Source organism: Notolepis coatsorum (genome assembly GCF_963971535.1).
Source record: "Notolepis coatsorum genome assembly, chromosome: 7".
NCBI lineage: Eukaryota > Metazoa > Chordata > Actinopteri > Aulopiformes > Paralepididae > Notolepis > Notolepis coatsorum.
The window spans coordinates 458,892-485,305 of NC_140171.1; the positions used below are offsets into that span (position 1 = coordinate 458,892).

At 43.3% G+C, this 26,414-nt stretch overlaps 1 protein-coding gene across 1 annotated transcript in view; it reads left to right on the forward strand.

The window, feature by feature from the left end:
- The first annotated feature begins 1,347 nt into the window (after positions 1-1,347).
- LOC311232422 (WAS/WASL-interacting protein family member 2-like) overlaps positions 1,348-26,414 on the forward strand; it is a 72,298-nt gene continuing 47,231 nt past the window's right edge. The window contains exon 1 of the mRNA XM_084319212.1: positions 1,348-1,568. The gene's annotated coding sequence lies outside the window, so the exon portion shown is untranslated. The remainder of the gene's footprint in view (positions 1,569-26,414) is intronic.

Consider the following 26,414-nt stretch of genomic DNA (forward strand, 5'->3'; position numbering starts at 1 on the left):
TCACTATTGCAAAATCAAAATGATTAAAAGTCAGTACACACAATGCATAATGAACCTACTGTAACAATTAAGATAGTTAAAATTACATTAGTGTAAAACAAAAACAAAAAGTTACTTTACAGTGTTAAAAACAATTTAAAAACAAGTTAAGATTCTTTTTAAAGGTGAATCTACTGTAAATGCAGCAGAGGTTCCGAGGCAGGCCATTCCAAAGAGTTAATGCTCTAAAAATAAAAGATCTCCCCAAAGCGCTGGTTCTAGGACCTGGCAATTCAAGCTGCCCACTACTGGAACCTCTAGTGTAATGCTCGTGCACAGTAATACTAAAAACAATCATACAGAGTTATAATGCAGGTGTATAAGCAGACATGCTGGGATTCCTGAAAATCTCCTCAAACCACTTGCATCGAGAAAGAAAGGTTGAATAATGTCACAGAATCTGCTGCCTTGCATCTGGTTGGTGCTGACTTCACGACACCTAACGCAACCCGAACGCTATCCCCTGATTGATTGAAAACTTTAATTAACAGATTGCAGAATGGGTACAGTACAGTACATCTCAATACACACAATTGTTAAGGGGATGCAGACCAGAGAAAGACTTTCGTCTTGTTTACATCATTTTCAATTCATAATGACATTTATGACATACACAATATACAGATATAAAAATCTAATCTAATCATCTAATCTAAACTAATACACGAGACCCGCTCTTCTTGGAACCAAGTAAGGTTTCGTCGATAATCCAATGTACACTGTCACTTACCCCCCACCCCGCCTACCCAACCCCCTCGGCCCACCCACCACCTCCTACTTTTCGTATCACAAACAGTACTGTATTTGCAAATCTGGTATGTCATAAATGTATAGATGTAGCAGTACTGTATATCTGTATGTCATGTATGTCTGAATTGAAAATGGGGGACCCTGATGTAAACAAGACGAAAGTATTTCTCTGGTCTGCATCCCCTTAACAATTGTATGTATTGAGCTGTACTGTACTGTACCCATTCTGCAATCTGTTAATAAAGTTTTCAACCAATCAATCAATCAACAACACAGAATAATGTAAACAACACAGAATAATGTTATGCTAAGCTTAACCGGCGAAATAACTTGCCGTCACACGATAGGCGCGACCAGAAACGTCAGTGGCCAATCAGAGCGCAAAACGCGAACGCGGCAGCAAACATTAGGCCGCCTGAACGCGTGCGTGCTACTCGCAGGACTCAGTTAGCCGCCGCGTCATCACCAGCAGCAGCGCGTCACCAGCAGCGCGTCACCAGCAGGAAGCTAACTGTGTAGCTGCTGGTAACGTTAACCTCAGGACTGAGAGGACTCCTGCTGCAGCTAGTAGTAGTATCATAGCTAGCGTTACACACCACACAGTCTTCCGCTTCTACATCCTACACTTTAGTCAACAACGACTGTTTACGTTACGTTTATATATAGCATCGCAACAACAAAAACAAAAAAAAAGGCAAAAGAAGGGCAAGTTGTTGCCACAACAGCACTTTCCATTCATGTTGTTTCCGAGGACAAGACTCGCAATCCTCGAAAACCGGGTAAGTTGTTATGGTAATAATAATTAGCTTAGTTTCGTGTGTGATGCTAGCCTTATTAATAACGTTACCCGGGACTCTGTGAAGCTGCTACCTAAGAGATATATATACATACACACGCTTTATTAACGTTACTAGAACTAGCTTTTTTTTTTACTACTTTGGTGTGTTGGTATCTGGGCCCGCAACACACACAGTTCCAAACTCCAGCCAGGAGACAGACACACACACACACACTGACATTCCATGGCAGAGGTTGCACCCCCCCCTGACAGTCTCAAATGGCTGCTTTACTGTGTTAAGATAGTTACTATATAAGTGGCTTTTGTGTTCAACAAGTTTGATTTGTGCCACAAAGCCGTAGCTAGCAGTACTAGCTGGCTGGTGGCATTGGTATCTCTGGTTGCTTCACAAACGTACACGTCGTTAACCCTTTCACTGCGCCACATGACAGAAGGTTAACCCCCGTCGGTTGTGTTTGTGTGATAGTGAAAGGGTTAACCGACTGTCGTGTGGCAGTGAAAGGGTTAACCGGCTGTCGTGTGGCTGTGGGAAGGGTTAACCTTCTGTGTATTGTCGCGGTGAAAGGGTTAACCGGTTTGGTACTAGTGTGGCAGTGAAAGGGTTAACCGGCTGTTGTGTGGCTGTGGGAAGGGTTAACCTTCTGTGTATTGTCGCAGGGAAAGGGTTAACCGTTTTGGTAGTGAAGGGGTTAAGTGTGTGTGGCGAAGGTAGAGTGGAGAGTTTAAACCCAGGCCTTTAGCGGCGGATACCTATTTCCTTGTGAACCCCACCCCGCCTGGTGGCTACACACCTTTCAGTGAGCTTGACTTTGAGGGTAGTAGTATAGTGTCTTCTGGGAAAACAACTATAATGTGTAGACGAACTAAAAAAGTAAAAACCCATAGTTCAAAAATCCCACAATAACCATTGATTGATTGAATCAACCTTATTGATCACTGCTACTGTTGATGTTGAATGTGAAGGATTTATATCATATTGGGACACGGTTTGAGACGGATCACTATCTCCATACAGGCTAGCGAGCTGTGGTGGGGCATGACGCTGATGTTCCTATCTTTATGATGAATTGAAAATGGGGGACCCTGATGTAAACAAGACCAAAGTCTTTCTCTGGTCTGCATCCCCTTAACAATTGTATGTATTGAACTGTACTGTACCCATTCTGCAATCTGTTAATAAACTTTTCAATCAATCAATCAATGTCCACTCCTTCTATGTTTTTGTCCGACTCCCTGTCACAACCTGGAAGGAAAAACGAGTCGTGGATCTTATCGCAAAGAGTCGCGCAATATGTTTCGCACGTGCACTCTGGCATGTTTTTAGATGAGAGATTCCTCTATTGATCGGATCCCCTTGGGGAAGTGTACCCACTTGGTATTAAAAACGGATCTTTCAAATTTGATCAAAAACAACAACAACAGATCTTTCAAAAATCAAACCTCTTTAACCCTTTCACTACCACACTACAGAAGGTTAACCTTTCACTACAGACGGTTAACCCGTAGTGAAAGGTTAACCTTCTGTAGTGTTGTTGTGAAAGGGTTTTAAACCCCTTTGTCATGTGGCAGTGAAAGGGTTAACATTCTGTATTGTCGCAGTGAAAGGGTTAAGTACACTTACATGTGCCCAGGAATGAAACCTCTTTAAGGCCATGTCCAGACGGAGATGAGTTTGTATGTATCCGCCAAAGTATTTTATTGTATGCACGTTTCGTCCAGACGGAACTGCGTTCTGGGAGCTTGAATACGCTATTTTCTGAAAACTGGCCCCAGAGTGAACAAATCTGAAGACGCCAGCCTTGCGTTTCCGTCTTTACAAGCCAGTACGCATCTTTCCTGAACCGATGACGCAATAGCCCACCTCTCCCTTAATCCGCATGCGCAAACCCAGCCAACAAAAAAGAAACATGATACAACATAGCTGCAGTTAGTCGCTTGTTCACCAACAATCTCAACATTTGTATTGGCGTTAGCTGAAAAACACAGAACCGGACGACACAAGTTGTTCCGCTAGCGATAACAACAATAATACTTCCGGTCGAGGGGTTAAAAATAAAAGAGCGAAGTCTAAAACACTGAAGCTATTGAAGTTTATTTTCTACATTTGTGACAGCGTTACAGCATTTTCAGTCTTGCAATAGTACTGTATATCTGTATGTCATGTATGTCATAAATGTCATGATATATATCTGTATGTCATCATGTATGTCATAAATGTCACTATGAATTGAAAATGGGGGACCCTGATGTAAACAAGACGAAAGTCTTTCTCTGGTCTGCATCCCCTTAACAATTGTGTGTATTGAGCCGTACTGTATTGTACCCATTCTGCAATCCGTTAATAAAATGTTCAATACATTTCTGTGCTCGCCTTCCTCCGCCGCCACTGTAAGCAACGTGTTTTGCAGCGCATGTGAGCCGCGGTGTTTCTCTCCTCTCCTTAACTAGCTAATAACTAGCGTTATTAGCTCAAAAGCACAGAACCGGACGACACAAGTTGTTCCGCTAGCGATAACAACAATAACACTTCTGGTCGGGAAGTTTCAAAATAAAAGAGCGAAGTCTAAAACAGGAAAGACGTTTATTTTGTACATTTGTGGCGGCGTTACAGCATTTCCAGTGGGTTTTTGTTTGGACGCACATTTCTTGAGACGATTTAGTGTTTACGCGGAAAACCTTTTTGAAATGTAAAACGAAAAATATCAGTTCCGTCTCCGTGTGGATGTGGCCTAAGTACGCTTGCATGTACCCAGGAATGTGTCCTCGGCGTTGAACCCATGATCCTAACGAGGTACACAGTGCTGCTCCCACAGGTCAACTCTAGCTCTAATACCAGTGCCCTGGTTATGGGCAGGACTATGTATTTTAAATAGTTATATGTGCTTGTGTCCTGCCCTGTCTCTGGTTCCCAGTAGGGACGCACCAATACCAGCTGGATATCGGTCCGATACCAGGCTAAAATAGAATATCGGTAAATGGAATTTCCCAGATACTAAAAGCTGATGCCAAGAAACTTGTCTTAACCTGCCAGGAATCAAAGCAAAGTGACTTGATGTGCTGCATTTTGACACGTTAACTGACTGTCTAAGTCTGCTCTGTTCATTAGAGGTAATGGATCAGATCTGTACTCGGTGTTGGTGGGGTCGGTCGGTGCGTCCCTAGTTCCCTAGTGATGACCCACACACAGGGATGACCCAGTCTGTTTCTCCTTTCCACTCCTCTCTCTCTCTCTCTCCCTCCACTACAGCCAGTGTGTTTGTACCAGTATTGCCATTCAGTAGTTCATGACGAGGATTATGGTGCTTAGAATTTTAGGCCTATTTGTTTTTTGGTGTCAGTGGTGCCAATTGTTTCTCATTGAAACTAAGATGAACTGGGGCGGCTAGGTGGTGTAGTGGGCAAGGCGCTCGCCACCAACGCAGTTGATGCTGGGTTCGAGCCCAGCTCTCGGCGTTGCTACCAGCTTGGCTGGTCGTTCATACTAACACAATTGGCAGTATTAGGGGGTGGGAAGCTGGTGGGTGGGGATCGGACGTTGTGGACAGCGACTCCTACAGGTCGGTTGGTGCGCCTGCGCAGTAGAATCGGGAAGCGACGAGGGCGGCGTGTCCCTCCCACGCAGACCCTCGCCGCTGAGAGATCGCGCTGTGCAGGTGAAAAGATGCGACGGCTGCCTCCTCGTGTACCGGAGGGGACACGTGATGCAAGGCTTCGTCCACATTGCAGCCGGCTTGTGGGAGGCATAGTCTAGCAACGTTCGAGACAGGGGAGGGTAGAATTGGACAATACGAAATTGGGGAAGGGAGAAAAATAGAAAACGGGGAGAAAAAGTAGATACAAAAAAATAAAAAATAAACTAAGATGAACTGAGGTACTGCTCTGGCCCGGTGTGCTCAGCAGAACTGGGCCTGTGGTACTGCTCTGGCCCGGTGTGCTCAGCAGAACTGGGCCTGTGGTACTGCTCTGCCCCGGTGTGCTCAGCAGAACTGGGCCTGTGGTACTGCTCTGCCCCGGTGTGCTCAGCAGAACTGGGCCTGTGGTACTGCTCTGGCCCGGTGTGCTCGGCAGAACTGGGCCTGTGGTACTGCTCTGGCCCGGTGTGCTCAGCAGAACTGGGCCTGTGGTACTGCTCTGGCCCGGTGTGCTCAGCAGAACTGGGCCTGTGGTACTGCTCTGGCCCGGTGTGCTAAGCAGAACTGGGCCTGTGTGGTACTGCTCTGGCCCGGTGTGCTCAGCAGAACTGGGCCTGTGGTACTGCTCTGGCCCGGTGTGCTCGGCAGAACTGGGCCTGTGGTACTGCTCTGGCCCGGTGTGCTCAGCAGAACTGGGCCTGTGTGGTACTGCTCTGGCCCGGTGTGCTCAGCAGAACTGGGCCTGTGTGGTACTGCTCTGGCCCGGTGTGCTCAGCAGAACTGGGCCTCTGGTACTGCTCTGGCCCGGTGTGCTCAGCAGAACTGGGCCTGTGGTACTGCTCTGGCCCGGTGTGCTCAGCAGAGGATGCTGAACCACTCTCAGTTTTTGTCCGTCAGGCCCCCTGCGGTGCACACTTCCGTTTCTTGTAGGTCGTCGTCTCTCGCTGGGTGACATTCCATGCGTTTCCCCCCCTCCTGTCGAAAACCTGCTTTAACACCTGAGCGGCAGGCGGTGGAGGGCGGGGCGACTGAGAAGGCAGCTCAACACACTAACAATGGGCCCAGACAGGCAACTGGTTTGTTGAGATCCAGTGACCTCGATCACTGTCGACAAGTCATGTTTTAGTGTGGTGGTGTTTAGTGTGGTGGTGTAGGGCTGGGCGATTAATCGCTTTGATCGATTCATTCGAATGAATGATTTAGGACGAAACTTTTTTTTTTTTTTTTTTTTTGTCACCTTTTATTTTACAAAAAGTAATGTTTGGTGAAAGTTAGATTTGCACTTTATTAATCCCAATAGGGAAATTCATTCTTGTTTGATGATCAAGAGGCACCTTTTATTTGTTTTAAGTGAAGTTAGGTGAAAAAGCAAGTTATTGCACTATTAATCCCAATAGGGACATTCATCTTTGTTTGATCAAGAGTAACCTTTTATATATATATATATATGTTTTTTTTTAAGTGAAGATTGGTGAAAGTTAGGTTTGCACTTCAATCCCAATAGGGAAATTGAATCTTTTTTGTGTCAAATAAAAACAAAGGTTATTTATGATTTCCTTGGTGTTTCTAGTTTTCAAGAGAAAAAAGCGATTAAAATCGTAAAAACTTTATATATATTTTTTTTTTATAAAATATATATATTATATAATTAGACTTGTACTTGTATTATCTGCGAGACATCGCCACCACGCAACAAGCTCCACTGTCTGTGTGTACTCTAGTAGCCTCCAGCTACGGCCAGGATTCTCCGGAGCTGCACCTGGACCTATACTCGAGTAGCCTCGAGCAGAGCTACGGCCAGGATTCTCCGTCGCTGCACCTGGACCCTATTGGCATAACGTTACTTAACTGTGCTCAGCAAGCCCTCAGCTCGAATACGCATCGAATCAGTGTTATAAGACATTGATATCAGGAGCTATCTGTAGCTACTGCTAGCCGGATATATATAACGTTAATACAACGCCTCAGTGAATTATTTAGTTCAATGGGACATTTCGTTTTGAACGGTGAACTAACTTGCGCTAACGTGAGCTAACAGGTAGCATACACGTCTCTACTAGACTTTGTGGAGCGTTTGTTGATGTCAGGAGCTATCGGTAGCTGGCCGACTAGATACCGTTCGGTTAGACAATGCCTCATCATGTATTAAACTAAAAGTGAATAGTTGACTGGGTCATTTTGTAACGGTAGCTAAGCTAACGTTAGCTCAGGGAGACGCCGCCTTCCTCCCGTGTCCCGTCCCACTAGACTACTAGACCCGTGTTTACATGCGTGCGGTAGGGGCTGGCACGCCCACTGCGCGAAGCCTCCTAAATAACTTTTTCCAGTTCGCACATATCTATTATCTATGACTAATTCTATCTATTTTTAGGGGCAAATGCGAGTGAAATAGTCACGCTGTGGTTACATGACGTCATTGCTATTTTAGAGCTGCCCTACCGGTTACACGGTATAGTCAAAATCCATACCGTAGAGCAAATTCATACCGTTTATACCGTTTATACCGTCCACCCCTACCGATCGGTATCGGCCGATAATCAGTATAAATATGCGATCGGTAGGGATGCCCCGATCACGTTTTTTGCCACCGATCGTCGTGAGCCATATCGGCCGATACCGATCCGATACCGATCGTTTTTGATTAAAAGAAATTAAAATTTATTTTATATACATTTATTTTTAATTTTTTATAAAATATATATATTATATAATTAGACTTGTACTTGTATTATCTGCGAGACATCGCCACCACGCAACAAGCTCCACTGTCTGTGTGTACTCTAGTAGCCTCCAGCTACAGCCAGGATTCTCCGGAGCTGCAGCTGGACCTATACTCGAGTAGCCTCAAGCTACGGCAAGGATTCTCCGGCGCTGCAGCTGGACCCTAGTATTGGTATAACGTTAAATCACATTCACAAGCCCTCAGCTCGAATACGCATCGAATCAGTGTTATAAGACATTGATATCAGGAGCTATCTGTAGCTACTGCTAGCCGGATATATAACGTTAATACAACGCCTCAGTGAATTATTTAGTTCAATGGGACATTTCGTTTTGAACAGTGAACTAGCTAACGTGAGCTAACAGGTATCATACACTCTACTAGACTTTGTGGAGTGTTTGTTTATGTCAGGAGCTATCGGTAGCTGGCCGGCTAGATACCGTTCGGTTAGACCAGTGATTCCCAACCTGGGGGGGGCGCAGGGGGTCCGCCAGACCACAGATGATTTGAGGTCCCCTTTTTTTTTTTTTTTTCTTTCAGAGAAATATTTAATTAGCATATTTTTATCATCAGAAGCATGAATAGTCTCTCCACTACAACGCTAAAACGCGAATCAGTTGACTGTATCACTTTCCGTAGCTAGCCTAGCACGCTAGTTAACTTTCTCGGCTCGTCTGCAGTCAGCCGCCAGAGGCGAAAATGTGTGACAAATGAAAAGGAGATGACGGCAGCTCATCTGCAAAAAAAGTTAGGACCTACAGCAATCGCGAAAATTACATCACCATGGGCTTCACTGAGGGACCAGACAAACGACCTGAGTGTGTGATTTGTGGAGAAAAGTTGGCAAACTCGAGCCTGAAGCCCAGCAAGCTGAAGAGACATCAGGCGTCTAAGCACCCAGAAACCGTTGGGAAGGATCCAGACTTTTTTCGGAGGAAAGAACAGTCTCTCAAGGCGAACAAGCCCGTTGATGTTAGAGTAGCGTGGAGCAGGGGTGGCAGTGATTTACTGAAGGCTACCGAAGCCTCCTTTGAGTGTTCGCTTTTAATTGCAAAAGCAAAGAAACTACACAATATTGGCGAGCAGCTCATTAAACCAGCCTGCATCAAAATGGTTTAGAAACTGTGCGGCCCACAGGTGGCGGATAAACTAAAATCAGTACCACTCTCGAACAATGTAGTGACAGACCGAATTGATAAGATGTCAAGTGATTGCGAGCAGCAGCTGTCAGAAAAGCTTAGAAAGGGTCCATTTGCCATACAACTTGATGAAACTACAACTGTCGCAGACGAGGCTGTGCTCATCGTTTATGTGCAGTATATCGAAAATGAGGATCTGAAGCAGGACATTCTCATGTCAGTCAACCTTACTACCACCACTCGAGGTGAGGATATTTTTACTGCAGTGGATTCTTACTTCATTCAACATAAATGCAAACCGTTCACCATTAGGGCCTGATTTGAGAGGATGAATACAGGATTTGAATATTGGCCAACATTTTGAAATACATATGGTGCAAGTCAAGATGAGATTTGTTGATTGAAGGCACAAGTCAAAGAAGCATAGTGGGTCTAATTATGATGCATATGCCTGTGTATAAGCAGTTTGTTATTAAAATGGCAAAAAAAAGTATTTTATGGTATTTTATTAGGAGGGGGGTCCAGGAATTTCATCAGAGATGTTTGGGGGTCCCTGGGGGAAAAAAGGTTGGGAACCCCTGGGTTAGACAATGCCTCATCATGTATTAAACTAAAAGTGAATAGTTGACTGGGTCATTTTGTAACAGTAGCTAAGCTAACGTTAGCTCAGGGAGACGCCGACACGCCGTCCTCCCGTGTCTCACTAGACTAGATCCGTGTTTACATTCGTGCGGGAGGGGCTGGACTCAAGAGCAGACGCCGCACCACCGGTGTCTGAGACAGAACTCAGCGACAGCGAATGAGATCGGGTTTGACGATCGGTGAAAATAAAACATTATCACCGATCACCGATCGCATATTTATACTGAATATCGGCCGATAACGATCGGTGGCCGATCGATCGGGGCATCCCTAGCGATCGGTGATCGGTGATAATGCTTTATTTTCGCCGATCGTCAAAACGATCTCACTCGCTGTCGCTGAGTTCTGTCTCAGACACCGGGAGCTGTGCGGCGTCTGCTCATCCCTCCAGCCCCTCCCGCGCGCATGTAAACACGGGTCTAGTCTAGTGAGACGGGACACGGGAGGACGGCGTCTCCCTGAGCTAACGTTAGCTTAGCTACCGTTACAAAATGACCCAGTCAACTATTCACTTTTAGTTTAATACATGATGAGGCATTGTCTAACCCAGTGCTTCTCAAACTTTTTCTGTCAGGCCCCCCTTTGGCGGACCAAAATATTTGGCCCCCCCCCCCCAACAAAATAGTCATGAAATGGGTCATGTTTAAATTTATTGAAATAACACCAATATCGTGACCTTTCAAATTGGCCCTATATTTTGTTTTCAGAGCTGTCATGGATGAAAAGCCAGCTTCACACAGATACTGTATGTGGTGCTGAATGGTATCAACACCTTAACTGCTGCATCATGAGATACTTGGTGGGCCATGAGATAGGGCTGGGCGATATGACGATATTATATAAATATCGGGTACAGTTCATTAACGATACACTTTTTAAACGTATCGTGGATATCGTGATGTTTTGCCCAAGAGGCTTGTGTTGCGTCAATCTGGTCCACACGTTGACACTTTTGAACAGCGCCGCCCCACACACACACTACTGCATCAAAAGTTACTACTTATGATAACAAAGGCATTCGTTTTGTGGCATTGACGTTATATAGTTACACTTTCAATAACATCAGCGTATTTACATAGCAACGACAGAGGTCGACCTAGATATAGCAAGCATTAGCCGTTCATATCTCAGCCCGTGCTGACTCCGTTGTGCCCATTCTGCGGTCTGTTAATAACGTTTTCAATCAGACAGATGTATGGAAAGGCTTTTATTATAACATCCGTTGCAGTAAAATCATTATGCCTCCAGTCGTTTAGTCATTCTGCAGAGCTAAAAGCTAAACGTCGGCCGCGGCGAGCTACCGCTGCCATTGTTGTTTTCATTGAGCTCTCCAATGGCGGAAGTAAAAAATTAATACGCGCTTGCCGATTGGTGCTAAGAACAGCAGGGCGGGTGCAAGCGATGTGACGTAATTGGCAGACGCGACTGTCAATCAAAATGATTCTGTTTGCCGACTGAATGAATATAAACGTTATTAACAGATTGCAGCATAGGTACAAATAATACAGTACAGTTCAATACAACAACAGTCAACAGTGGACTGGAGGATGCAGACCAGAGAAAGACTTTCGTCTTGTTTACATCAGGGTCCCCCATTTTCAATTCATAATATTTCATATCTAAATCATATAATATCTCATTGCTAAATATATGCAATATATAATCTAATAATCCAATAATCTAAATCTAATATATAATATAAAAATGCTAAATGCATGGGTATTTTATTTTGTCTTTAATGTTAGCTTGCAAACTCAAATACTGTCTTGGTAAGCCTCATAATGAATTGTTTGGGGAAAAAAAGAAAAACATCGTGATGCGTATCGTGTATCGCCGAAAGGTCAGAAAATATCGTGATATCATATTTAGGCCATATCGCCCAGCCCTACCATGAGATGAGATACTTGGTACTCAGCACCACACTCTGAAACTAGCTCTCTAGGTGGTATCAGATGAGATTTCAAAGAGTTCTTCCAAAAGTTTGGATGGAGATGTGTCCGGAAGCTTTGTCTCAATGTTGTCTGTAAAGTTTTTTTTTTATCCAGAGTAACTTGGTGATCCTTTTCTGTGTTTTATTAAATAATGATTTTCAGATTTTGAGAAATGGTATTTTCATGGAGAACAGTGCAGCTGCAACAGATAGCACTTTAGTGATGGAATTTGGATTCTGGAATCAAATTTTTTATTTTTATTCTTTTTTTAAATAAATCTCAAGGCCCCCCCTGTCATGCCTCTGCGCCCCCCCTGGGGGGCGCGCCCCCCACTTTGAGAAACACTGGTCTAACCGAACGGTATCTAGCCGGCCAGCTACCGATAGCTCCTGACATCAACAAACGCTCCAGCAAGTCTATTAGAGACGTGTATGATACCTGTTAGCTCGCGTTAGCGCAAGTTAGTTCACTGTTCAAAACGAAATGTCCCATTGAACTAAATAATTCACTGAGGCGTTGTATTAACGTTATATATCTGGCTAGCAGTAGCTACAGATAGCTCCTGATATCAATGTCTTATAACACTGATTCGATGCGTATTCGAGCTGAGGGCTTGCTGAGCAAAGTTAAGTAACGTTATACCAATAGGGTCCAGGTGCAGCGCCGGAGAATCCGATATGCCGATATGGCCGATATGGCTCAGGACGATCGGTGATCGGTATCGGTGGCAAAAAACGTGATCGGGGCATCCCTAGTGTTTAGTGTGGTTGTGTTTAGTGTGGTGGTGTTTAGTGTGGTTGTGTTTAGTTTAGTGTGGTTGTGTTTAGTGTGGTTGTGTTTAGTGTGGTTGTGTTTAGTGTGGTGGTGTTTAGTGTGGTGGTGTTTAGTGTTTAGTGTGGTTGTGTTTAGTGTGGTGGTGTTTAGTGTGGTGGTGTTTAGTGTGGTGGTGTTTAGTGTGGTGGTGTTGAGTGTGGTGCTGTTTAGTGTGGTTGTGTTTAGTGTGGTGGTGTTTAGTGTGGTGGTGTTTAGTTTAGTGTGGTGCCTAGTGTGGTGGTGTTTAGTTTGGTGGTGTTTAGTGTGGTGGTGTTTAGTGTGGTGGTGTTTAGTGTGATGGTGTTTAGTGTGGTTGTGTTTAGTTTAGTGTGGTTGTGTTTAGTGTGGTTGTGTTTAGTGTGGTGGTGTTTTGTGTTTAGTGTGGTGGTGTTTAGTGTGGTGGTGTTTAGTGTTTAGTGTGGTGGTGTTTAGTGTGTTTGTGTTTTGTGTTTAGTGTGGTGGTGTTTAGTGTGGTTGTGTTTTGTGTTTAGTGTGGTGGTGTTTAGTGTGGTGGTGTTTTGTGTTTAGTGTGGTGGTGTTTAGTGTGGTGGTGGTGTTTAGTGTGGTGCTGTTTAGTGTGGTGGTGTTTAGTGTTTAGTGTGGTGGTGTTTAGTGTGGTGGTGTTTTGTGTTGTGGTGTTTTGTGTTTAGTGTGGTGGTGTTTTGTGTGGTGGTGTTTTGTGTTTAGTGTGGTGGTGTTTTGTGTGGTGGTGTTTTGTGTTTAGTGTGGTGGTGTTTTGTGTGGTGGTGTTTTGTGTTTAGTGTGGTGGTGTTTAGTGTGGTTGTGTTTAGTGTGGTGGTGTTTAGTGTGGTGGTGTTTTGTGTTTAGTGTGGTGGTGTTTAGTGTGGTTGTGTTTAGTGTGGTGGTATTTAGTTTAGTGTGGTGGTGTTTTGTGTTTAGTGTGGTGGTGTTTAGTGTGGTGGTGTTTAGTGTGGTGGTGTTTAGTGTGGTGGTGTTTAGTGTGGTGGTGGTGTTTTGTGTTTAGTGTGGTGGTGTTTAGTGTGGTTGTGTTTAGTGTGGTGGTATTTAGTTTAGTGTGGTGGTGTTTAGTTTAGTGTGGTGGTGTTTAGTGTGGTGGTGTTTAGTGTGGTTGTGTTTAGTGTGGTGGTATTTAGTTTAGTGTGGTGGTGTTTAGTTTAGTGTGGTGGTGTTTAGTGTGGTGGTGGTGTTTAGTGTGGTGGTGTTTAGTGTGGTGGTGTTTAGTTTAGTGTGGTGGTGTTTAGTGTGGTGGTGTTTAGTGTGGTGGTGTTTAGTTTAGTGTGGTGGTGTTTAGTGTGGTGGTGTTTAGTGTGGTGGTGTTTAGTATTTAGTGTGGTGGTGTTTAGTGTGGTGGTGTTTAGTGTGTTTGTAACCTGCTCGTCTTGAAAAACCTGGGAATTCAGAGACTAGATTTCCAGTCTGTCACGGAAACCTGGAAAATACAGAAACAAGCATTTCATCATAAAGTATTCTGTATTTGATTCTGCTCTCGGTGTTGCTACCAGCTTGGCTGGTCGTTCATACTAACACAATTGGCAGTGTTAGGGGTGGGGAAAGCTGGTGGGTGGGGATTGGACGTTGTGGACAGCGACTCTTACAGGTCGGTTGGTGCGCCTGTACAGCAGAATCCGGAAGCATCGGGGGCAGCGTGAGCCTCCCACGCGTTACTCCTCGCCACTGAGAGATTGCGCTGTTCGGGTGAAAAGATGCAACGGCTGCCTCCTCGTGTACCGGAGGGGACATGTGATGCAAGGCTTGGTCCTCACTGCAGCCGACCAGTGGGAGGCATAGTCTAGCAACGTTCGAGACAGGGGAGGGGAGAATTGGCGATATGAAATTGGGATGGGAGAAAAAATATAAAAATAAGGAGAAAAAGTGGATAAAAAAAAATTACTGCGTTATTCAAATATTATTATAATTATACTTTTTTTTACTAGACCTCTCTCTAATTTCCCACGGGATAATAAAAGTATTTCTATTCTATTCTATTCAGGTGTATTATTGATACTCTTATTTCTTTTATTGATTTTTGCTACCGGGCAGTCCGGTAGAGAGAGGGAGAGAGAGAGAGAGGAGGAATGGGAGACAGACCGGGGAAGACATTGGACAAAGATCACCGGTTCCGGTAGTCGAACCCGGGTCGGCCGTGTTGCACCGTAGTGCACCCATTGTGCTAACTTTAACCCATTGTGCCAACTTCTAATGGAGGAATAGTGGCCCTTCTAAGGTTTCTCTCCTCCACACTGCCTGTGGTGCATTTTTTCCTATTGGTTTTAGTGAGTTGTTCATTACCTTTTGCGTGGGGTACGTCTGGGAGTGTTTGCATTCATTCATTTATTTTGCATTTATTTTAAATTTGTTGGACCTTATGGTGTTCTTGTTTTGTTCTTGACTTATTGTTATGTTTCTTCTTGACTTGTTTTTTTTATTAAAAAAAAAAAAAAATCTTTTTCCCCCTCCTTTTTCCGATTTCTCTCCCATCCCACTGTTAGTTGTTATTAGGGATGCCCCGATCGATCGGCCACCGATCGTTATCGGCCGATATTCAGTATAAATATGCGATGCGGTGAATTCCGATAATGAGTCATATTCGCCGATCGCGGAAACTGATCAAGTGGAGATCTCACTCGCTGTCTGTCTCAGACGCACAGGACCTGCAAACTGCCGCTCCTCTGCTGAGTCTATAGTGCATTCGACCTGAGCTAACGTTAGCTACCTAGCTATCGTTACTGTTTAAACAAAATTACCCAGTCAACTATTCACTTTTAGTAGGCATTGTCTAACGGTATTTAGCCGGCTAGCTACTGATAGCTCCGGATATCAACAAATGCCCCAGCAAGTCTAGTAGTCCATGTTGATATCTCCGTTAGCTTGCGTTAGCTGACGTTAGTTCACAGTTCAAAACGAAATGTCCGATTGAACTAAATAGTTGTCTTAACGTCATCTAGCCGGCTAGCAGTAGCTACAGATAGCTCCTGATATCAATGTCTTATAACATTGATTCAATGCGTATTCGAGCTGAGGGCTTGCTGAATGTGACAGTAGTAACGTTATACCAATAGGGTCCAGCTGCAGCGCCGGAGAATCCTTTTTGGAGCTGGAGGCTACTAGAGTACACAGACAGTGGCGCTGTTTGCAGATAGCGAGCATTTTGACTTGTTGCGTGGTGGCGATGTCTCGCAGATAATACAAGTACAAGTCTAATTATATAATATATATATTTTATAAAAAATTATATAAAATAATTTTTAATTTCTTTTTAATCAAAAACGATCGGTATCGGCCGATATGGCTCACGACGATCGGTGATCGGTATCGGTGGCAAAAAACGTGATCGGGGCATCCCTAGTTGTTATGCCAATTCCCAACCCCCTGCCTGGTTGTTGCGCACTTTCCCCTACTGTTGGTCCGAGAGGCCGGAGACTGTCGCATGCTTTCCTCTGACGCATTTGCAGCCAGCCGGCAGCCAGCCTGGCCGCGCAGGTTCTCACTGGGAGAGTGTAACGTGTGGAAGGTCGCACTACCTCTCTCCAGATCCTACCCTCGCTGAGCAGGTGAACCTAGTGTCTCCAGCGTTGGTGACGAACGCAATCTCCGCTACGCCACCTGACAGCCTTCTTGACTTGTTTAAAGAAGACGTGTCCGGCCCATGGGGACATTAACGTGTGTTGTCGGGCCTTACAAATAAATTTGATTTGATTTGATTCTCGTATATTCATTGTGCTAAGTTCTAATGAAGGAATAGTGGTATTCTCGTATATTCATTGTGCTAACTTCTAATGAAGGAATAGTGAAATTATTCTCGTATATTCATTGTGCTAACTTCTAATGAAGGAATAGTGGTATTCTCGTATATTCATTGTGCTAACTTCTAATGAAGGAATAGTGAAATTATTCTCGTATATTCATTGTGCTAACTTCTAATGAAGGAATAGTGGTATTCTCGTATATTCATTGTGCTAACTTCTAATGAAGGAATAGTGAAATTATTCTCGTATATTCATTGTGCTAACTTCTAATGAAGGAATAGGGATCTTCCTGGAGCCCACCTTGAGAACCACAGTTTTACACGGGTCAATTTTAGGTTAGGCTTGAGATCTCCATTGATATTAAGGTATGGGTTCAATTAAATACAATTGTGACAAGTTTCGCCTTTGAAACTTTGGTTTTTGAATAATATTTTTATTTATTTTTTTACATTTGTTTACCCAGTTTAGAATCTTTATAACTTTTATTTATCCAGGATAGGTTATTTATAACCTTTATTTAACCAGAGTAGGTTTTTTTTATAATCTTTGTTGGTCCAGGGTAGGTTCTTTATAATCTTTATAATCTATAATTTAACCTGTTAAACCCTAGCCCTATTTCCTGAAAATCCACCTAAAAATACATAACTAAGTAAATGGAAGATTCATCCATTTGCATGTTCTTGGTATCTAGGGACATCTATGGATATCAGGGAAAGGGAATGTATTCCCAGTGTCAGAAATATTGTGTCTGTTACTAGGCTTCAGTAAATTGTGATGAAACAAAGGAGAATATAAATAATGATATTTCAGACATGAAAAACTGCCACTGAGCTCGTTCAGCACCTTCTTGAGATCACGTGTACAAAAAATCTAAGCAAATGATGAATTTTGTAGATACAGTACTGAATTATGCCATCCGGACACATGCAATTTAAAATATTATATTATTAAAATATTATTATAGAATATAGAATATCAGGCCATATTAGATTAAAAAAAAAATTTAAACAAATGTTTGTTCATTCACGTATATATGTTTAAGGAAACCAACAAACAGTTATCTTACACATACATGCAGTGCCGTCTGGGAGAAATGCAAGGTTAAAAAAAAAATTATAATTTTTGATTTTTTTGCATACAGTCGTATTCTTAAATAATAGCGCTGCCCAAGGCTGGGCATATGATACAGTCAACGTATTCTTAAATAATAGCGCTGCCCGAGGCTTAGTGGCAATGCACCTGTACAGTCGTACACCTGGCAGTAACAGGGAAAATGCATAAAACACCCCTGGAACCTGATAAACAAGCTTAAAGCCAGGTTAATTTTTCAAGCACGACATGCAGATTTGCAGTTTTGCCTTATTTGAATTAGGGATGCACGATAATTATCGGGCCGATATCAGCAATTATGACGTCATCCCGATAAACCCGATAACGTTATTGATAGCTCCGATAACAGAATAAATGTTTTGGTAAAAAGAAATGCCGTGTTGGTGAATTGGGATGAAGGGCGTTTGTTTTTGCTGTGGGCTCCTCCCGTTTTGCCAGTACTGTGGTACGACTGATGGCGTGTGGTATAGGTAGAGGGCGTTTTAGTTTACACAAATCCAGCGCTCCCTTTCTTGGCTGTGACGTAGCCACTAACTTTTAGCCGCAGCGCGGGTGTAAACAACAAAGATGGTGTCAGTAGTGTGGGACTTTTTCAAAGTTTCAGATGAAAAAAGTTTGCTTGCTATTTGTAACTAATGCAATGCAGAAGTTCCACGAGGATGGAAAAGGGCAACAACTAACGGCGCTGTCTGGCTGGTTGCTGGCTAACTAACGTAGCTATTAGTCCCGGGAGCTAACATCTCTGTCTGGCTGGTTGCTGGCTAACTAACGTGGCTATTCGTCTCGGGAGCTAACATCTCTGTCTGGCTGGTTGCTGGCTAACTAACGTGGCTATTCGTCCCGGGAGCTAACATCTCTGTCTGGCTGGTTGCTGGCTAACTAACGTGGCTATTAGTCCCGGGAGCTAACATCTCTGTCTGGCTGGTTGCTGGCTAACTAACGTGGCTATTCGTCCCGGGAGCTAACATATCTGTCTGGCTGGTTGCTGGCTAACTAACGTGGCTATTCGTCCCGGGAGCTAACATCTTTGTCTGGCTGGTTGCTGGCTAACTAACGTGGCTATTCGTCCCGGGAGCTAACATCTCTGTCTGGCTGGTTGCTGGCTAACTAACGTGGCTATTCGTCCCGGGAGCTAACATCTCTGTCTGGCTGGTTGCTGGCTAACTAACGTGGCTATTCGTCCCGGGAGCTAACATCTCTGTCTGGCTGGTTGCTGGCTAACTAACGTGGCTATTCGTCCCGGGAGCTAACATCTCTGTCTGGCTGGTTGCTGGCTAACTACCGTGGCTACTCGTCCCGGGAGCTAACATCTCTGTCTGGCTGGTTGTGGCTAACTACCGTGGCTATTCGTCCCGGGAGCAAACGGCGCTGCCTGGCTGGTATGTATTATTATTATTGTATTGTGATATGTTTTGTTTCATATTGAAAAAAAAATTTGATAAAAAAAATATATATACATTAATTTTTTTTTAATAATACAATAAATATCGGCTTGAGGAGCATAAAGGTATCGGTATCGGTGTCAAAAAATCAATATCGTGCATCCCTAATTTGAATCGAACTCTATAAGCTTAGTACACACGTCACAAACTGCACAAGCACAGTGTGAGCAGACCCTTGCATGATGCAACACACCGAGTGAGAGAGACAGAGAGAGACAGAGAGAGAGAGAGCGTGGGAGAGAGCGCGCAAGAGAGAGCAAGAGAGAGAGCAAGAGAGAGAGCGAGAGAGAGAGCAAGAGTGAGAGAGAGAGAGATCCACGGCGGGAACAGAATAGATTGCATTAAAAACTCACCCTAACGCAGAATCGGGTCCAAGAGGAAGGAGACGACTGTGGAGATGACAAAGTTCACCAGTCCCATGATATTGTCCCCCCCGTTGGGAGTCTGTTCCTAGTTTATCTGCCACACGTTAGCACTCGATAACGCTAGTTAGCTGTCCCTGCCTTTAGCTAAGCTACTAGCCGACATGGCTAGCCCGACTGAACCACACGTTGGCACGCGATAATGTTACGTAGCTAAAGCTAACTAGCTAGCTAGGTTAGCTAACGCTAGTTAGCTGTCCCTGCCTTTAGCTAAGCTACTAGCCGACATGGCTAGCCTGACTGAACGTTCTAACACGCAACAACTTTCATCTTCAGTCCATCTGCCGAACGTCCTCTTCGTCTTGGCATAACCTAATCACTATACTTGGTATTGATAAGCTTACGGCACGCTGCGTTATTTCTTCTGCTCCGATGCTGCACATTTGGTTTTCAAAAGTAGGATGCTCTTGGCCAAGACATCCACTCGCTCCCGTGGATAGCGCCGAATAGACCCCGTACCTGTACCCCCTCCCCTCGTGGATAATACCGGTCTTCACATCTCTCTACCGACTACCAGACTGACGCCAACCAGCCCCCCCTAGTGTTAGTCCTCCCACGATGCTTTGCAAAAAAGTAAACGGGTCATTGAATGAAACCAATAGTATATCTGCAGAGCCGCAGAGCCCGGAACACTATTCTACAAATGTGTCTAATGTGAAATATATAAGCATGTAAGCAAAACTAGATTTTAGGTCTGTGATGGAAAGTGATTGTTAACATTCTATTTATTTGTATTTTTATAAAAAAATGTAATCTCTTCTCTCTTCTCGAGGCCCTGTGCGACCGCACTGCTCGCACGCCCCTAGCGGCGGCCCTGCATACATGGGGAAAGATATGGGGAAAAAAATTATATATATTTTTTTCATAAAGTATAATTTCGATTTTTTTGTTTTTTCTCATAGCTACGAGGAATCGAGGAATCGATTACTCGCGCCCATCCCTACTATAAATGACCTCAGAGATTTTGTCAAGTTGCACATCTATGGATCGGGCCAAATCTACTCTTTCCAGTGGCAGAGTTGATTGATTGAAAACTTTATTAACAGATTGCAGAATGGGTACAATACAGTACAGCTCGATACAGACAATTGTTAAGGGGATGCAGACCAGAGAGAGACTTTCATTCACATTGGAGGTGGTTGGGGGGGGGGTTGGGTAGGAGGGGTGGGTGGGGAACACTGTACAACTGTACAAGCAAAACTGTACATTGGAATATTGACAACCATACTTGGTAATTTACTGTACATTGGAGGGGGTTGGGTTAGGACATTTACAGGGGCCGGTTTCGAATTGTTCAATTTGGATTTAGTATCACCAGGCGTGCAGCAAGAACCATGAATGAAATCTACTGTAAATACAGTTACTTTCTTATTATGGAGACTGGTCCGCCATTTTTAATCGGATTGTAACGTGAATTTTTGCTAAACGTTCACAGAAAGGTAGATAAACTAACTGCGTTCTAATTTATGCCAATAACGTTCAGTTTTGTAGTAGATAATCCTGAAAAATTTGAGATAAAGAAAATTCATCCACAAGTAATTTGCTGTACAGTAGCTGGCTTGAGCTGGGTATTATCGTTTTTCGAAATTCAGATGCTCATTGAAAGACCCGAGTGTCCTTCATCATAATGACTACAACAAAATGGCCACTCGCATTTATTTCCTGTCGAAATTCGCTAGCTTATGAATACAATTCCTAAACTGATATTTCATTAATAACACTTTAACCTATTGTTAAACAAACGTATTGTTGAAAATATACACTGACTGCTGTTTTGACAGGATTAGGGTCTTTACTCTTGGCTACATTTGGAAAAAAACACAACTTTTATTCTTACAGTCTGTAGACATGGATTTATGGCTTGGCTCCGGTACCGGTCCCGTCGGTCTTAAGAGGTTAACCAGGGTAGGTTCTTTATAATCTTTTGTTTGTCCAGGGTAGGTTCTTTATAATCTTTTGTTTGTCCAGGGTAGGTTCGCTGGGCATGGATGCTTTTTCTCAGCAAGGTCCTGCTTCACAATCGCACAGTTAGATACATTCACACCTGTGAGCTGCCCAGTACAACCACAGTCTGATACTGTTGACCACTAGGAGCTGCCCAGTACAACCACAGTCTGATACTGTTGACCACTAGGAGCTGCCCAGTACAACCACAGTCTGACACTGTTGACCACTAGGAGCTGTCCAGTACAACCACAGTCTGACACGGTTGACCACTAGGAGCTGCCCAGTACAACCACAGTCTGACACTGTTGACCACTAGGAGCTGCCCAGTACAACCACATTCTGACAATGTTGACCACTAGGAGCTGCCCAGTACAACCACATTCTGACACTGTTGACCACTAGGAGCTGCCCAGTAGGGCTGGACGGTATGGTCTAAAATTTATATCACGGTATAATTTGAAGCATAGATGGTAGTGGTATATATCGCGGTATATTAATTTATCTTAAAATGGCTAACGTTAGTCCATTGCTGCACTAAAGCAAGTCTCCTCTCAGCCTCCTTAGCCAAATTGAAATGCCCAAACTATATGACAAGGTCCGTGAGCAAAACTCGGTACAATTAAACACTATGCAACGACCACTGCAAACGTTGAGTGAATCATTAAGTAACGTTAACATCATTGCTACTGCTGTGACTAGCTGCTCTAGTCTACCGGTCACTCACAAGGTATGAAGGTATAGTCAAAATCCATACCGTAGCACAAATTCATACCGCTTATACCGTCCACCCCTACCAGTGCCCAGTACAACCACAGTCTGACACTGTTGACCACTGTTGATTTTCATAAAAAATGACCATTTCGATTTTTATTTTATTTTTCTCATGTTACTCACGCCCATCCCTACTAGTGTGTACTATACTCCTACAAGAAGTGTGTACTATACTCCTACAAGAAGTGTGTACTACAGTGTTTCCCACAGGACTTTCAGAGACTATGGGGGGTGAACCTCCGACCATCTAGGGGGTCCGGGGGCATGCCCCCCCGAAACTTTTTTTTTTGTACATTTTAAAGTTGAATGCATCAATCTGGTGCACGTTGAGAGCAAAATAAAGAGGCTAGATCTATGATGAACTTTGTGCTCAAAACACAAAATCGACTAGACTAGTGCTTCCCAATCCTCTCCTCGAAGCACCCCAGCCGTTCAATGTTTTTGTTAAATTCCACCACCAGCACACCTGATTCAACTTAACTAGCCCTTTATTAGTTGAATCAAGGTGTGCTGGTGCTGGTGGTGGAATTGAACAAATACATGGAACGGCTGGGGTGTCTCGAGGAGAGGCCACTGGACTACTAGAGCATACATTTGAGCCATCAAAGAAATGAAGCAAAAGTGGTTACCTGTGTTGAACTGGTTTATTTTTTAGAAAATAAAAAAATATAGTGGATTACTATTACGACTACTACCACTGCCAATACTACCGATACATCCCTATTGGCAAACTTTATATTAAAAAAAATCGCAATTTTTTTTCTTTTTTTTTTTAAACAAATCTTTTTTTTTTGGTTCATTATACAACTGTGGCGGGACTAATTAGATATGCGGGCCGCCACAGTCTAGGTAATTAATGGGAAACCCTGTACTATAATTCTACAAGAAGTGTGTACTATAATTCTACAATGTGTACTGTAATTCTACAAGAAGTGTGTACTATACTTCTACAAGAAGTGTGTACTATAATTCTGCTGAAAACACTTTAACATAAGGTTCTTGTTCAGAATCGTCCTCCTTCTGTTCACAGAACTCTAATCTATCATGGTGGCTGCTTCAGCGACAGGTTCCCTCTTCCAAGAATGTCTCTGTAAGAGAGATTTAAACCATCGTAACGAGTCTCTGGAATGAGAATAATGGCGCCTTCTTACATCCCTCTCGTCAGTCTTTGTTCCTACCTGCACGTGACCCTCCTTGTTAGCGACGATGACATCACACTGGAACAGGGTTAGAAATAAAAAAAGAAAAATCCAGGGCTTTTTTTGCCCCCCTTAACACTTTGATTGCCTAAGGCTAAATTCATGATATACCATCCCTTGCCAGCTCTATTTGTCTATGGAGAAGTTCCCCTTCTTTGCAGGGCTATAACTTTTTAAATTCTATTGCTAAATTGCCATTATTAGGGCCCATTCAATGTCCTATATGTATTGTTCAGGGTGTATGAACGTTAAACTTTTTCATTCACATATTCATACTAAAATATGATCTAAAGTATAAGTATGTTTTCATCTCTTTCTGCAGCTTTCTCCAGAACGTGATTTATAGCCCCAAATGCATTATATTGATGATCAAATACAGTTTGATAGCAATCGGCGCGATATAAAAAATTCCAACTGGACGGACTTCTGGAAGTTACTACACGTCATCTGATGTTGACCGGATGGGTGAGGGGGCGTTTATAATTCCGTGGGCAGCGTTATACCATTCATCTAATGTGGGTCAAATGTTCATCATAGCAGTTAGTGTCGAACACGGTAATATTACACGCTAAAACTCACCCTAGTCTCCGCGGGCCGTTTCGCGATCAGCGTGGGGTAGACAGTTTTTCCATTATGGGATGTCGAAATACCCGGTCCATTTCCAGATTGTATAATAGTATATACGTCCAAATCATGTTGTTTATCGAGTTATTTGCAACCGATCGATGTCCAGTGTATCAAGATGGAGTCCCGGGACCTATAGCGAGTGCCCGGAAGTAATATGGGTGATCAGCACATCATCCACATAACTTCCTGTTTGGCGCTTCTGCCGATCGGCCACCAGATGGCGCTCTTGAACCGCTAGAGGATTGAGAGGAGCTCAGAACTGTGTGTGAAGGCTGCGGATGGAAAATATGATTCCGATCACAGATTTTTGAAATATTGATATCAAAGACGAGTTACGGCGTCCTCTGCAACTTGAGCATGGCGGGGAAGGACGCCTAAACACGTTTTCGGCACTTAAAGTGTTAATTGATTTTCGGGGGCTTTTTTTGTATTTCGGGGCACAGAATTTTTATGATAATTAACATAAAGATTATAAAACATTGTCGATTTTTTTTTTACAGTCTTCGTCCCTATGTTTTATAACGTAATGTTAATGTCTCCATATATAGGGCTCTACGCTAACCTTTTTCCCAAGGAGCACATGTGCTCCTAAATAAAATTTAAACAAATAACATCTAAATAAAAATTTAGAAGCACACAAAGAAATGTAGGAGCACAGTGAAAATTGTTCAAGTAACAAGAGTTTATTAACAAACTATTTATTACATGCATATTATACTGTGCGTGTGCATACTAGGGATGGGCGTGAGTAATCGTTACTCGTAGCTATGAGAAAAATCGAAAGAAAAAAAATCTAAATTATTAATAATTTTTATGGAAAAAAATATATAACATCTCTTTCATATTTCTTTTTTTTACATATTTGTTCACATGTATGTGTAAGATTATAACTGTTTGTTGGTTTCCTTAAACATATATGTGAATGAACAAAAATAAGTAAATCTTTTTTAAATCAAATATAAAAATTTATATTTTTTCCCCTTTTCGAGTAATACACGATCACTCGAGTATAGCATGCGATCACTCGATCTGGATTTTTCTTTAAAATGCCCATCCCTAGTGCAATAGTGCATACTAAGGGTTAAACATCTGTGCAACGTGTCAGGGGCTTTTCCAGGGTACAAAATAGTTACACGCCCAGCGCCATTGGCTTGTAGATTTATTCTTTGGCGATTAGAATTTAAGGTCTGCCCGCCACCTGGCGGCTAACAAAATACACTGCATCTACCGCGGCCGGCAGGTAATGGGTCGTCTGTGCTCTGTGTCAATATGATGCGGCGGTGGTGAGTTGAAACTGTGTGTGTGTGTGTGTGTCTTTAAATGTAAATGAGGTGCGCTCTGCTCAGGAAGGCAAGGTGAGTTGAAACTGTGTGTGTGTGTGTGCCTTTAAATGTAAATGAGATGCGCTCTGCTCACGAGCTCAAGTTTGTAACATGAGACGCACATGAGGTCTTACATCACCGTTCTTTAGCCTACAAGAAAACCCTGCAATCGCGTTTTTGATTGTGCTCTGATATTTTACTATTTCGCATTTGATAATATGTGGAGGCATATTCCCTGCAACAGGTTCAAAGATAACTTCACATTTATTGGCAATTCGTTTCCTTATATCGCTTCCTCCAGGGTTCCAACTTGTGTTGACAAAATGCAACCCTGCTCGCTACGGGGAATCAGCGCTCTCTCTCTAGACTAGAAAGGTGCACTCAGTAGAGCACAGATGTCCGCCAGAGCGGCAGCCACACATAATAATAATAATAGATTGGATTTGTAATGCACTTTTTGTTCACTGGGATCCCAAAGTGCTACACTACATGGTTAAAACAGTTAAGAAAATAGAAATAAAATAGTTATTAGTAAAACAAATAAAATAAAATACAGAATAAAAAGATAAAAATAGAACAGTTAATTAAAAACATAGTATAAACAGACGATTTAAAAACAAAAGCGCAATCAAATTAAAATAAAAAGCTAACAGTCAAAGGCCTTTTTGAACAGGTAGGTTTTCAGGCCTGCCTTCTCTCTCTATCTATCTACCTCTCTCTCTCTCTGTTCAATGATTTAAAGTGGCCAAACGTTACAATATAAATACTAATTGATTTTTGGCTGGTAAAAAATCTGCCCGGCTGGTAGTTTTTAAAATCTACCAGCCAAATGGCTGGTAAGTCAAAAAGTTAAGTTTGTTCCCTGGGCTTTTCTTGCCCCCCTTAACTGATTTTCGATGGCATTTGGTAAATTTTCGAGGGCATTTTGCCCCAAGCCCCCCTTAATTTCGAACCCTGCACTGGAACGTCCGAGGCGGGGTGGCGGGGTTTCCCCCCACATCGGTGTTGAGATGCAAAGACCGTCCGCGTGTAACTGACCAATCGGTTCGCCTATCGTTTGTTTGACAGCTGCTGGCAGCCATTCACGTCTAAGAAGCACTGTGTCCCGATGAGCTTTTGGAGAGGTGCATCGTGTACGCAGCCAGAGGCAAAGAGCCTCTAACTTTAGGGGTGCACCGATATATCGGTCGGGTATCGGTATCGGCCGATAAGTGCCTTGTTGACTGCCATCGGCCGATAAGCTAAAATTTGCAGATGGCAGTGGCCGATAAATATCCGTCAAACTGGTCCACACGTTCAAAACTTTGAAAAGTTTCAGTCAAGCGACCTGCACAACGCCGCCCCCACACACACACATGCTACTGCATCAAAGTTACTTA